The sequence below is a fragment of the Bufo gargarizans genome, chromosome 3 (assembly GCF_014858855.1).
Source record: "Bufo gargarizans isolate SCDJY-AF-19 chromosome 3, ASM1485885v1, whole genome shotgun sequence".
Lineage (NCBI taxonomy): Eukaryota > Metazoa > Chordata > Amphibia > Anura > Bufonidae > Bufo > Bufo gargarizans.
In genome coordinates this window covers 495,789,266-495,803,009 of record NC_058082.1, presented here as the reverse complement: position 1 = coordinate 495,803,009, position 13,744 = coordinate 495,789,266, and the positions used below count along the sequence as shown (strand labels likewise).

Below are 13,744 nucleotides of genomic sequence, written 5' to 3'. Positions count from 1 at the left end.
TCTAAAAATAGTGCTGTTTCTTAATGGTAGCTTTTTGGGTTTGCCTTGTAATCCTTTTTGTCTCACTCAGGGATCCGTAGCTTCTTCTCCTCAGCTGTTTCTTGTCCAGCACTCCCAACCTCCTTATATTCCCCTCTCCCATGTCTCTGGTTGCCAGATATAGAGCTTCCTGCCTGGACTTCTATACTGACCCACTGGAGCTGAGTTGCTGTTATCCCTGGTTGTCGTACCAGAGCGTTACCCTCCGGATCCCTGTTGGTTGTTTGTTGTCGCCCACCTGGGATTATGTGTTTTGTCAGTATTGTCTGTCTTCTCCCTAGTGTTTCCCTTTAGTGTTAGTGGTGCGGACTAGTGTTCCCACCGCCCTATTCACTACGTAGGGCTCATTTTAGGGAAAGCCAGGGTTTTAGGAACGTGATCGGCGTACGGATGAGAAACCCGTCTAGGGACGTCAGGCCAGTCAGGTGCCAGCCTCTAGGTGAGTTAGGGGTCACAATCTTTCCCTCTCCCTTGGACAGGGCCTTCCTTTTCCCTCCCTTTGTGTCACGTATGTGATCGGCACGCCGGTCGTGATAAAGGTGCAGCAGCGCTTCTCAGAGGGTTCTGCATCTTCAGCTCTACTCTGCTTTTCCAGCATGGGGATTACAGATCTTGCTTACTTTCTATGGATCCGTACTCCACATGCTGGAAAAGCAGAGCTGAGCTCTTACAAGCCATAGGTGCCGAGAGCTCCAGGAAGGGCTGCTGCACCGTTCTTGTTTTCAGTAAAGGTTTAGGTACCCATTAGAAATAAAATCTAACAGGGCAGGGTGTTATTTAACAGGCTAAAAGACATTAACAGAGCAAACACAGGCAAAAATATTATGACTTGGTGGTACCACATTTATTTTATCCTCTGCTTGGTTCTTCCAAATCAAGTTTCTTTCCATCCTCATGTCCCCTGCAACAGAGCAGTCAGACTTAAAAAGGGGACAACTCAAGTTTTCTTACAACCTTCAGAGCCTGAAGGACACACAGCAACTTAGTTTAGATCCAGCACCCGCTCTTACCTATCATCTCTCTGGTAATCTAGATATCAGGCAGACAGTCAGGGCAGGAGAAGGAGGAGGAGGCAGACTGCAGTGACATGGCAGACTACTAAATCCTGATGTCTGGCTGAGGTAATGATAGTTTAATAAGGAGGAGCCCCTTGCCTGATCTTTCTCTGTCCTCCTCTTATTCCTGACTTTCGCATAACTTCCCTCCAATTCTGTCCTGCAAATGGGCCCCTGCCCTGCTTTTTGACCAGGCTGAATGAATGTGAAAAGTCCAGCTACCTGCAAATAGTGGGAGAGATTTATGAAAACTGGTGTAAAGGAAAAACTGGCTTTGTTGCACATACCAACCAATTGCAGCAAGCCCCTGAGTAGACAGTGCATAGGTTGAGGATGGTATAGGCCCTGATGAGGTGTTGTGTCATGGTGTACTCACTCAGGCCATCGCTCCCTGGGGATTCAAGCAGTGGAAACGTAGTTTGAAGAATCAGGCCAGCAGGAAAAGTGTAACAGTCTGTCTTCACTTAGTGCCAAGTATAACTTTTGTCACATACAGCAGTATAAAGTACAAAGTGCAGATTCTGGCAACAGATCAGGGGGTATGATAGCTGGTTGGATAGCACTTTATTGGCACTAGCAGTCATTTGTGGATATAGTTGTCCACTGTAATAGAGGCTTGATGTTATTCTGGCCTAGTGGTTGCTCTATGTGCTGGGCGTCTGAGCCATAGTCCGTCACCTTGCAGCAGTGTCTATAAAGTTCTAATTTCACTGATCACTCTGCTGTCTTCTCATACGGATGCTTTCTGGAAGCAGAGCTCTGAATTCTGATGGTCTTTGTGGATTGTTGGGCACACAGGAGAACTGGTTCTGGTTCCTAGGAGTAGGAGCTCTGGCATGTGCCTCATTTCCCTTCACTCTTTGAATTAGAACGCCCGCTCCTAGCAGAAAGCAGGAACAGCCTACTCTTACCAAGAGAGGAGGAACAGGGTGGTTAGCCTTGTTCGTGTCAACCATTACTCTTCTAGCTAGAATAACCATCCGAAACATTAAAAATATGTAACAATAACAAGACATAACTATATACAACTGCAGATACCCTCAGGTCGGGGGCACTGAACAATTATATTCTGTCTTTCATTTTTCACAGCTCCTTTGCAAACTGAATGGTAGAATTTGATTGGTTGCTAAGGTCAACTAAACCAGTTTCCTTTACACCAGTTTGATAAATCTCCCCCATTAAGTTTATTGAATAGTGTCTACTGTGTTTTTCTAAGCCAGACATTTATGAGATAGATAGATAGCTATAAGATACATGGCTAGACAGACAAACTTGGGCTTCTTTCACACTGCATTTTGTAGTGTCCCCCAGCTCCTCCACTGATCAGCTGTGTTGGGCAGCTACCAGCACCAGAAACAGTACAATGGACAGAAGCCTCTGCCCACTAGACTGGTTCTGACACTGGCATACTGTAACTCAGCCACTATTCACTTGAATGGGAGCTGAGCTGCAGTACCCTGGCATGGCCACTGCACAGTGGATGGAGCCTGGTGCTTCCAGATCTATCTACTATATAGTTTCTGGTTCTGGGGGTTGCCTGAAATAGTTGATCAGTGGAGGAGCTGGGTGACAGACCCCCACCAATCTGATATTGATTACCTATCCTGAGAATACACTGACAAGCAAAAGGGTAACAATGTTTTGAACTTTTGACTTTCAAGCTCCATATCTCACCATCCACTACAGCTTCGAACGTGAGACTACCATAATTTTATAGACAATCATCTTGGATATCTAATACATAAATTGGACTTACAACTATTTAGCATATTATTAATTATGCAGATTCTAGTCATGTAACTGCATTGTTACTGGTTTGCTCCTGGTGGTGGAACATTCTTTTTCTTCTTGTATACTGCAAATTATAACCTGTCCTCATATTCCCTAATAGTTCAGTGTATTATTAGGTTGATTCCCAAGGAAAAGGTCACTGGTTTGAATCCAGGAGCATCCATGAAAAAGATTTTCCCCAAAAATACAAACAGCATCATGAAGCTCATCGATAGCGGTATCTCGGCAAAGAAAATTGCCAAATTGCATCATGTGAGTGCCATGACAGTTAGGAGAATACAAAATGAAGTCCGTCCATCCATTTCAAAGCCAAGAGGTGGACGACCATGCAAAATATCGGAATCAACAAGTCGGCTCATCACAAGGTCTATCAGTTCTGGAGCAATAAACATGGCAGTGGAGGTGGCTCGTAATAGTGACATCACAGACGTCCATGCAAACACTGTGTGATGCGCATTATACAAGTCTGGAATGGTGGCCTGAAAAAAGATGAAGAAGCCTCGACTTTGATATCATCATAAGAAGCGTTGGCTCGAGTTTGCAGTACGAACACAAATGGGTGATATGGAACAATCAGAGGAAAGTCAATAGGTGCAAATGGGTCTGGAAGAAACAAGGGAAAAGAGGGCTAACGGATGCAGAAATTGAAGGAACTGTCTAGTTCGGTGGAGAGAGGAAACCTGATGATATGGGGTTGTTTCACCGCCAGAGGAGTTGGATACTTGATCAAGATCAAAGGTATTCTCAATGCTGAGCTATATGTAAGTATCCTACAAGATGAGTTACTTCATACACTCGAGTACTATGGGTATGAAAAGGACGACATAGTGTTCCAGCAGGACAATGACCCAAAGCATACGTCAAGATTGACAAAGAAATGGTTCAATGATAATGAAATAGAGGTGCTGGATTGGCCCACACAGTCCCCAGACCTCAACCCAAATGAACACTTGTGGGTAAAGTGTCATGCCCAGCTCTGACTATGTGCGGAGGTCGGCCAGAATAGCAGCACCTCTTTAGTGTTTGTTTTGGAGTCGTGCTGGTTCCGCCTCCCATCAGGTGCACTGGGTGGGGTCATTAGTTAAAATGGCTCTCATTTCCAGGGTTCTCGACTCTAGAGTTCTTCGGGGTTCCCTTCAGTATCTGGTACACTGGAGGGGATACGGCCCTGAGGAGAGGATGTGGGTTCCTGCACGGGATGTCAGTGCCAGCCGACTGGTGAGGACTTTTCATAGATCCCATCCGGATAAGGTTGGTCCGGGGTGTGCGGAGGTCACCCGTTTTTTCATGTTCCTGATCTTCTGCACCTTGTGGGGGAAGTCATCGCCCCCTCTCTTCCCCCAGAGATGTGCACCCACTACCAACCAGACCTGGCGTGCTGTCCTGCCTCTTCTTTTTCGATTTTGTTTTATACTGATGACTGATCTTTATCTTTTCATCACCATATTCTGACATATTATAACTTTTTGTAGTTATGTGCACGGAGCTATGTAAGAGCTTATTTTTTACGGGTCGATCTGTACTTTTCATTGATACCATTTTGGAATGTATACAGCTTTTTGATCACTTTTTATTTAATTTCTTGTGGGAGGTGACCAAAAAATGGCAAATCGTCCATTTTGACTGTTTTTCCATTTTGCCGTATGGGATAAATATTTTTATATTTTAATGGCAGGAGGGTTTTCACATGTGGCAATGCCCATGATGTGTGTTTTTGTTTAATGTTTATGTATTTTTATTTTGGGGAAAGGGGGGGTGATTTATATTTTTTCTTTTAAAAAAAAATTTTTTGTACACTTTTTTATAGTTCCTATAGGGAACTATAACAAGAAATCATTAGACTGCTTATTTCATAGACTCCAATTATTTGGCATTGTAGTCTATAGGGATTCTCTCAGTTTTCTCTGCAGCTTCAATGCTCTCTGCACTTTACTTGATTGACAGGGTCAGGCAGTGTAAATATGATCACACCTGGCCCTGTCAATCAAAGTGCAGAGGGCGTGGAAGTTGCAGAGAGAACTGAGCCTCTAGGTGTAATGGCAATGCCCCATTTGCTCCTAGATGCTCATGTGCATATATTAAAACATAATTTTTCTCAGCAATGCGGGCACATATGACCATGAGACCAACACAGATGCCTTCAGCTGCCAAGTGCACATGTAACAGGTCAGTCAGTTTCATAGGTACAAATCTGCTGACAGATGCCCTTTAAATTTTCCATGAAGCCTTATCTGCATTTCATCTCTATCTTATGTTTGAGTAGATATGGGCCCACTTAGTTGTTGGGCCCCTGGGCAACTGCAATGCCTGCTACTCTGGTAGTTAGGCCCATGATACAGTCCCAATGTCTGTGGTATTTCTCATTTCAGCAACAGGTGATGCGCATGGCAGAAATATGTCACAGAAATTTTTTAAAGTGTAACTGCCGTTTCATTTTTTATACCCTAATGGTATAGTACACCCTGCTGTATACCGTATTTTCGCCCTATAAGACGCACCTGCCCATAAGCCACACCTAGGTTTTAGAGGGTGACAATAGGAAAAAAAGTTGTGTTAAAATTAAAGGGAACCTGTCAGTGGCAAAAGCCATCCCAAACCACCAGCAGTTCCTTCAAGTAGCCGACAGTGAGTTTCTAATGATGATTTTCTTACTACATTCAGATGAGGCAGAAGTATGAAAAATGTTCCTTTATCCTCTGTCCGCGCTATTTTCCAGTCAGGCTTGAAGTCAAGGGGGCAGCGGCCTCCTTGCTTCAAGTCAAGGTAACCGCGCCCCCTTCCATTCCCCTTCGCCTGACAGCTGGCTGTTCGGCATATCATAGCATATCTCTCTATGTTAAATCATATACCCCCCTTGTGAACTCTGCAATACAATAATCATTTTCCAAGACAATATAATAATGTTACAATTTCTATCTGCTAGCATTCTTAATTATGCTACTATATTTTTTTCAATTATGTATTACATTTTTTTGATATTCTTGACTTTTATTTATGTACACACCTGGCTGTGAACAAGGTCTAGGTTAGACTGAAACATTGGCCAGTGGCTAAATACAATTTTCCGGATGGATTAAATAAAATAAAATAAGGAGTTCATGCAACACAATTACAGAGTGCCATGGTTTCTTGAATATATTGGAATCTAGCTTACCGCTGTCACTCTAGAGGAGTGCTGTTCAACTCCCTTTCTCAATTTTTTCCCAGCCCCTGTATTCGTCTTATAAGATCCATTTGGGGGGGGGGGGGTGTCTTATAGGGTGAAAAATACAGTAAGTGCTTTAAAATGTAATCATTTTCAGTTTTACCTGATAATTACTCCCACAAATGTGTGCTACTTTCCTATTCTGCAGCCTCTTCTCACAGCGTTGTCATGTGCAGCCGTCTCCTCTGTATTATAAACAAGAGCAGGAAGAGCTCTGGGAGGAGGAGCTCAGCCCTGAGTGCCTGGGCTCAGGCAGAAAGTGGAGGGGGAGGGCTGTTTTAGATGGTGATATCTCCTGAATGGTAGCAGCTAGAAACATGCAACTGGTCTTGTTTGAAAGCTTACATTCCAGGCCAAGCAACCTTTCAGCCAATACAGAGATATGAGCAGTTAAAGCAGCACTCACCTCCCTGTCAGTGTGGTGGAGAAGGAAGGAGCAGCTGAAGAGCTGACAGGCTGCAGAAGTTGAGAAAAATATATGGAAATGTGTGGGACATCATCAGCAATATAGCATACCTCCCAACTTTAGAAAATTGCAAAGAGGGACAATATTTGCCGACATTCATCGTGGCAATTTTTTTCATACTAGACCACGTCTCTAACTCTGCCCAAAGCATAATTACTCACTGTCACAACTGCAGTACCTGGGGATTGGTTAGGCGAGTGTAGGCTCCTTTATTTTTTTACAGCATGTGGAGCCCCTGGGAAAAAAGATTCTTGCACTTCAATATCCATTTAAATATTAGCACATAAATCATCAGATTATAGATATTTTAAGGTAAAAATTGTACAAAATAATGAAGTTCTGGTCTAATATACAGGTAGAAACCATACAGATAGTTTAGTAAGGAGCAATTTAGTAAATGCATTAATGAACATGTATGCATTAACTCACCAGGTCAAAAAGAGGGACATTTAAGGGTCAAAGAGGGACAGAGGGACTTGGGTCAAAAAGAGGGACTGTCCCTCCAAAAGAGGGGACATTTGGGAGGTATGATATAGTGACCCACATAATAAAATTACGTTATTTGTACCACACAGTGAATGCCATAAAGAAATTCCACAAAATAATGTAAAAATTGCTGTTTTTTAATCTTTCCCCCTAAAAATAAAATAGTTATTTAATACACTATATAAACCCCAAAATGGTTCCTAAATAACCCTTTAATGTGATTATTAGGAGGCTAGAACAAATGCTTACTGATTTCATGTAATTGCAGGGCTTGTCTCTGGTTAGCTGTATGTGGGTAGTGGGGGAGGTTATCTGCATTCTGATTATTCTTGTCTGTCTCTGGTTAGCTGTATGTGAGATGATACACACTGCTCTGGGGTAATGGGGGAGGTTATCTGCATTCTAATTGGTCTTGTCTGTCTATGGTTAGCTGTATGTGATAGGATACACACTGCTCTTGGGTAGTGGGGGAGGTTATCTGCATTCTGATTGGTCTTGTCTGTCTCTGGTTAGCTGCATGTAAGAGGATACACACTGCTCTGGGGTAGTGGGGAAGTTATCTGCATTCTGATTGGTCCTGCTAGAAAGGGGTTATGGGAAGTGAGGTAAATACAGGATGGCATCAAGGACATGGCAAAGATCACCACAGGAAGTGCAGCTGTCACAAATCGTAGGGATAAGTGTAGCCCTAAGCTCCACCCACACCACTATCCCTACCTACTTGCACAGTCCGTCCTAACTGGCGGTGTACAACTGGGCGGCGGTCCAGAGCTTAACCCCTTAAGAACCCTGCCATATTTCACCTTGAGGACCAGGTCATTTTCTTGCAAATCTGACATGTGTCCCTTTATGTGGTGATAACTTTAAAATGCTTTTACTTATCCAGGCCATATTTTCTCGTTGCATATTGTACTTCATGACAGTGGTAAAACTGAGTAAAAAAAATACCAAATTTACCAAAAATTTGGAAAAACTTGCAAATTTCACAATTTCAATTTCTCTACATTTATAATAGATAGTAATACCTCCAAAAATAGTTATTACTTTACATTCCCCATATGTCTACTACATGTTTGGATCATTTTGTGAATGCCATTTTATTTTCTTGGGGACGTTAGAAGGCTTAGCAGTTTAGAAGCAAATCTTTTTAAGCACCAGTTCAGGTCCGAAGTCACTTTGTGAGGCTTACACAATAGAAACCACCCAAAATGACCCCATTTTAGAAACTACACCCCTCAAGGTATTTACAAACTTTGTTAACCCTTTAGTTGTTCCACAAGCATTAATGGAAAATGGAGATGATATTTCAGAATTTCACTTTTTTGGCAGATTTTCCATTTTAATCAATTTGTTTCCACTAAGGCCACGTTCACACTTAAATTATTTGATCAGTTATTTCCATCAGTTATTGTTAGCCAAATCCAGGTGCGGGTCAAACACTCAGAACAAGAGGAAATCTTTCCATTATACCTGATCTCTGAGCAGGCTTCACTACTGGTTTTGGCTCACAATAACTGATGGAAATAACTGATCAAATAACTGAAGTGTGAACTCAGCCTAACAAAGCAAGGGTTAACAGCCAAACAAAACTCAATGTTTATTGCCCTGATTTTGTAGTTTACAGAAACACCCCATATGTGGTCGTAAACTGATGTACGGGCACACGGCATTGCGCAGAAGGAAAGGAACTCCATATGGTTTTTAGAAAGCAGGTTTCACTGGGATAATTTTAAGCTGCCATGTCACATTTGAAGACCCCCCTCCTGATGTACCCCTAGAGTAGAAACTCCAAAAAAGTGACCCCATTTTAGAAACTACACCCCTTAAGGTAGACAAAACTGATTTTACAAACTTTGTTAACCCTTTAGGTATTCCACAAGAATTAATGGACAATAGAGATTACATTTCTGAATTTCTCTTTTTTGGCAGATTTTCCATGTTAATCCATTTTTTCCAGTTACAAAGCAATGGTTAACAGCAAAAGAAAACTCAATATGTATGGCCCTGATTCTGTAGCTTACAGAAACACCCCATATGTGGTCATAAACTGCTGTACAGGCACACGGCATTGCGCAGAAGGAAAGGAACACCATATGGTTTTTGGAAGGCAGATTTTGCTGGACTGTTTTTTTGACCATGTCCCATTTGAAGTCCCCCTGATGCACCCCTAGAGTAGAAACTCCAAAAAGTGACCCCATTTTGGAACCTACGGGATAAGGTGGCAGCTTTGTTGGTACTATTTTAGGGTACATATGATTTTTGGTTGCTCTATATTACACTTTCTATAAGGCAAGGTAACAAAAAATTGCTGTTTTGGCACAGTTTTTATTTTTTGTTATTTACAGAGTTCATCTGACAGGTTATATCATGTGGTATTTTTATAGAGCAGGTTGTTACAGATGCGACAATACCAAATATGACAATAAAGCATTTTTGAAAAAATATATATTTTTTAGTGTATTTTTTATTTTATTTTTTGGGTGACTGTCTTGTGTAGGGGCTCATTTTTTCCGGGAAGAGATGATGGTTTGATTGGTACTATTTTAATGTGCATATGGTTTTTTTTATCGCTTGCTCTTACCCTTTTTTGTGATGTAAGGTGACAAAAAATGGCTTTTTTTACACCGTTTTTATTTTTATTTTTTTATGGTGTTCACCTGAGGGGTTAAATCATGTGATATTTTTATAGAGCAGGTTCTTACGGATGTGGCAATCCCTAATATGTCAACAATTTTTTATTTATATAAGTTTTACACAATGATATAATTTTTTAAACCCAAAAAATCATGTTTTAATGTCTCCATAGTCTGAGAGCCATAGTTTTTTCAGTTTTTGGGCGATTGTCTAAGGTAGGGTATCATTTTTGCAGGATGAGATGGAGATTTGATTGGCACTTTTTTGGGGTGCATATGACTTTTTTATCGCTTGTTATTGCACTTTTACTGATGTAAGGTGACAAAATGGTTTACTTAGCACAGTTTTTACTTTATTTTATTTTATTTTTTTGACGGTGTTCACCTTAAAGGTTAGATCATGTGATATTTTTATAGAGCCAGTCGATACAGACACGTCGATACCTAATATGCCTACTTTTCTTTTTTCCCTATTTTTTTTCCTATTTTTTCCCCCCTTTATTTTGGCAAAAGGATTTATTTATTTTTACTTGAAACTTTCAATTTTTTGGGGAAAACTTTATTTTTTTTACTTTTCTTTCACTTTATTTTTTTGTGCCACTCTGGGACTTCAACTTTTGGGGGTCTGATCCCCTTTACAGTGCATGACAATACTTCTGTATTGTCATGCATTGGCTGTAAGTGTATTACACACTATAATACACTTACAGCCTGCATGGGAGGGCTGGATCTCACAGGCTCTCCTAGGCTCTCCTAGAAGGCAGCCACAATGCTGACCGCGGCCATACAGGGGTTAATGCGCTGGCATTTCACCTATGTCGGCGCATGTCGGACATCACTGGTCCTTAAGTCACAGCCAGATATGATGTACATGTACGTCATGGTCCTTAAGGGGTTAAGTACGTGCGGGGGCTTATAGGGAGGTACAGTCCAGCCCAAACCATCTGAGCGCCGATTACTCACAATCGATGCTCAGTTCACACATCAGCTAGGGGGACGCTGGACGCGCTGAGGAGGCGTGCGCGGCCGGGTTCTCTCCTCCCCCTAGTTTTCAATGGAGATGAGGATGCCAGCTATGTCCTCGCTTCTGCACAGAGGCGGGATGTCGGCTCTATGTTACAGTACCCCCCTTCCACGAGGGACCACCGGACCCACAATCACTGGAGTGGGTTTTTCTGGGTGAGTTAGATTGAATTTTCTCACCAACCTCGCAGCATGCATCCTACTAACCGGCACCCAAGACCTCTCCTCAGGACCAAAACCCCTCCAATGGACCAAATTTTGAAGAGAATTCCAGACCTTTCTAACATCAACAATCCTAGAAATCTCAAATTCTGGTTGACCGGCAACCTCCACTGGTGACAGAGATTCCTGTGTAGGGGATACAGGCGACACATACCGTACTTTTTGAGTAAAGATTTGTGAAACACATTATGAATATGAAAAGAGTCAGGCAATCGTAACTTAAAAGACACAGGATTAATACTGTCAATAATCTCATATGGTCCAATAAACCGTGGTGCAAACTTATTGGAAGGTACCTTCAAGGACAAATTCTTGGTGGATAACCAAACTTTATCACCTAACCCAAAATCCACTCCTCGAGATCGATTTTTATCCGCATTAGTTTTTTTAATCTCTTGGGCTTTTTTCAGGTTCAACTGAACCTGGGCCCAAACTGTGCACAGTTCTTTAGCTACCAGATCAGCTTCCGGAATTTGTGAGGAAGATGGTGAAAACAAACTAAATCGCGGATGGAAACCAAGATTACAAAAAAAAGGAGACATACCAATAAATGAGTTCACCTCAGGGGGGCAGATTTTTTGCCCACAGCTGTTGGTTATCAGAGACATAGCACCTCAGATACTGCTCCAGAGACTGGTTCAAATGTTCAGTTTGACCGTTGGTTTCCGGATGAAAGTCTGAAGAAAAAGACAAAGAGATGTTACATTTAGACAAAAGGCCCTCCAAAACCTAGAAACAAATTGAACACCTCTATTCAAAACCACATTCTCTAGAATTCCATGTAACCGTATAACATGATCAACAAACAGAGAAGCTAGAGTCTTGGCATTAGGCAGTTTTGACAGAGGGATGAAGTGCACCATTTTACAAAATCTGTCCACAACTACCCATATCACCGACTTACCCTCATACACCAGAAAACCGTTGCAATGCTTTCAGAGAGCAGAGCCTCACCCAATCCAGAATAGCCTGCACTTTCCCCGGATCCATCTTAAAGGATTGGGGTGTGAGAATATATCCCCAAAATAGAATTTCCTGTACTCCAAAGGTACACTTTTCAATTTTAGCGAATAGTTGGTTCTCTTGAAGAACCTCTAATACCTGTTTAGTGTGGCTAATGTGAGAGTTCCAGTCAGGTGAATAAATCAAAATATCATCCAAGTAAACAGTCATACATTTTCGAATAAATTGTCTAGAAATATCGTTAACAAAATTTGGGAAAACCGCCGGAGCATTACTTAGACCAAACGGCATTACCAAATATTCAGACCAAACAGCATTACACGCGTTTCGGAGTATAATTGGGGTCTTACTCCTTCCTCAGTGGAAGGAGTAAGACCCTGAGGAAGGAGTAAGACCCCAATTATACTCCGAAACGCGTTTGGTCAACTTTTAAAAATAGTTTCCAGTGCCTCTTCAAGAAAAAGTTACAAGAATACTACCGGTAGTGAATATTTTTGACAAAGAATCGATTTGGTATAGGAATCAATTGCCTAAAAATTGCTAAGAGCAGCCAGCTGTAAAGAACGGAGAGACGGAGGTATATTCGCGATAACACAGCAACAAGGTAGCGAGACTTGGATACAACCTCGCGATAAAGACGCCACAGGACTGCAGGAAACAAGCGTGATACACGCAAGTAACAGGTGGCAGATTGAGCTCCGTGAACAACGGACTGAGACCTATGACTGTAAAACCATGAGTACCTCAACAACTCTCACCTTATAACACTGATCTGCAATAACACTCAACCCGAATATAGAGTGAGACATCAGTGCCGGCTTCAATTAAGAGGTCATATCGAACTATCGCTCTATTAAGGTTTGACTGCGAATATATACAAGAGTTTGGAAATCATTCAGCTATCTCGCATCTGGGTATTTAGAGTGAAGCAGCAACTGTTATGCACAGTTTGATCAATTGACACATTGTGACAACCTTGGACAAAAGACTATATACACGTTTATTAATAATAATTGGTGTTTTTCTTATGTGAGTCCTATTGATTTGGGTAATTGCTCCAGCCCATACCTACCTGGTCAAATATCCTCAGCAATCTTGTAGTATTGGCCAATACTTACATTTTACCATGTTTTCTATTTTTTGTTATTAATGTGAATACATTTTAATCTAACTCTAAATATCCTGCGTGACCCATATAATTGTGAGTGCCGATCTTTCTATTTTCACAGTGTTCAGTGTTCACTTCAGATGGAAAAAAAATTATGAATATTCTAAAATAAGAATATATAGCACTATATTGAATATAGTGCTACAGTATATATTCGTTTTTTAGAATATTCGTCATTTTTTCCATCTGAACACATGATTCCTCCCTGCTTCTTGTTTGTGGGCCAATGGGTCATTGGCCCACAAGCAAGAAGCAGGGAGGAATCATGAATTCAGATGGAAAAAATTACAAATATTCGATATAACAAATATATAGCACTATATTCTAAATATTTGCGATTTTTTTTTCCCGAATATTCGCACTCAACACTAATCTATAATCAATACATGGCCTCAATCCACCATCCTTTTTTGTGACAGAAAAACCCTTTTAGTAAACTTTCCTTCAAGTAATCCCTCATAGACTGCCGTTCTGGACCGGACAAGTTATAAATACGACCCCTAGGATACTTAGATCCCGGAACAAGGTCGATGGCACAGTCATAAGGTCTGTGAGGGGGAAGGAAATCAGCCTCGGACATGGAAAAAACATCAGCAAGGGGAGGGAGAAGAGTTTAACTTTGCAGAGACTCCGGCTTGAATAACAGGTAAACAACAAGAATTTCATTTCACCCCCCATTTCTCTAATTCACCC

General features: G+C 41.5%; 1 protein-coding gene across 3 annotated transcripts in view; it reads right to left on the bottom strand.

Annotated features, from left to right (window-relative positions):
• Positions 1 to 13,744, bottom strand: part of LOC122930441 (nitric oxide synthase, inducible-like) — a 424,300-nt gene that overhangs the window by 52,082 nt on the left and 358,474 nt on the right. For 2 of the 3 annotated variants that reach the window (XM_044283851.1, XM_044283853.1), the window contains exon 4: positions 11,465 to 11,597. The gene's annotated coding sequence lies outside the window, so the exon portion shown is untranslated. The remainder of the gene's footprint in view (positions 1 to 11,464; positions 11,598 to 13,744) is intronic. The other variant, XM_044283852.1, reaches the window with a different exon arrangement.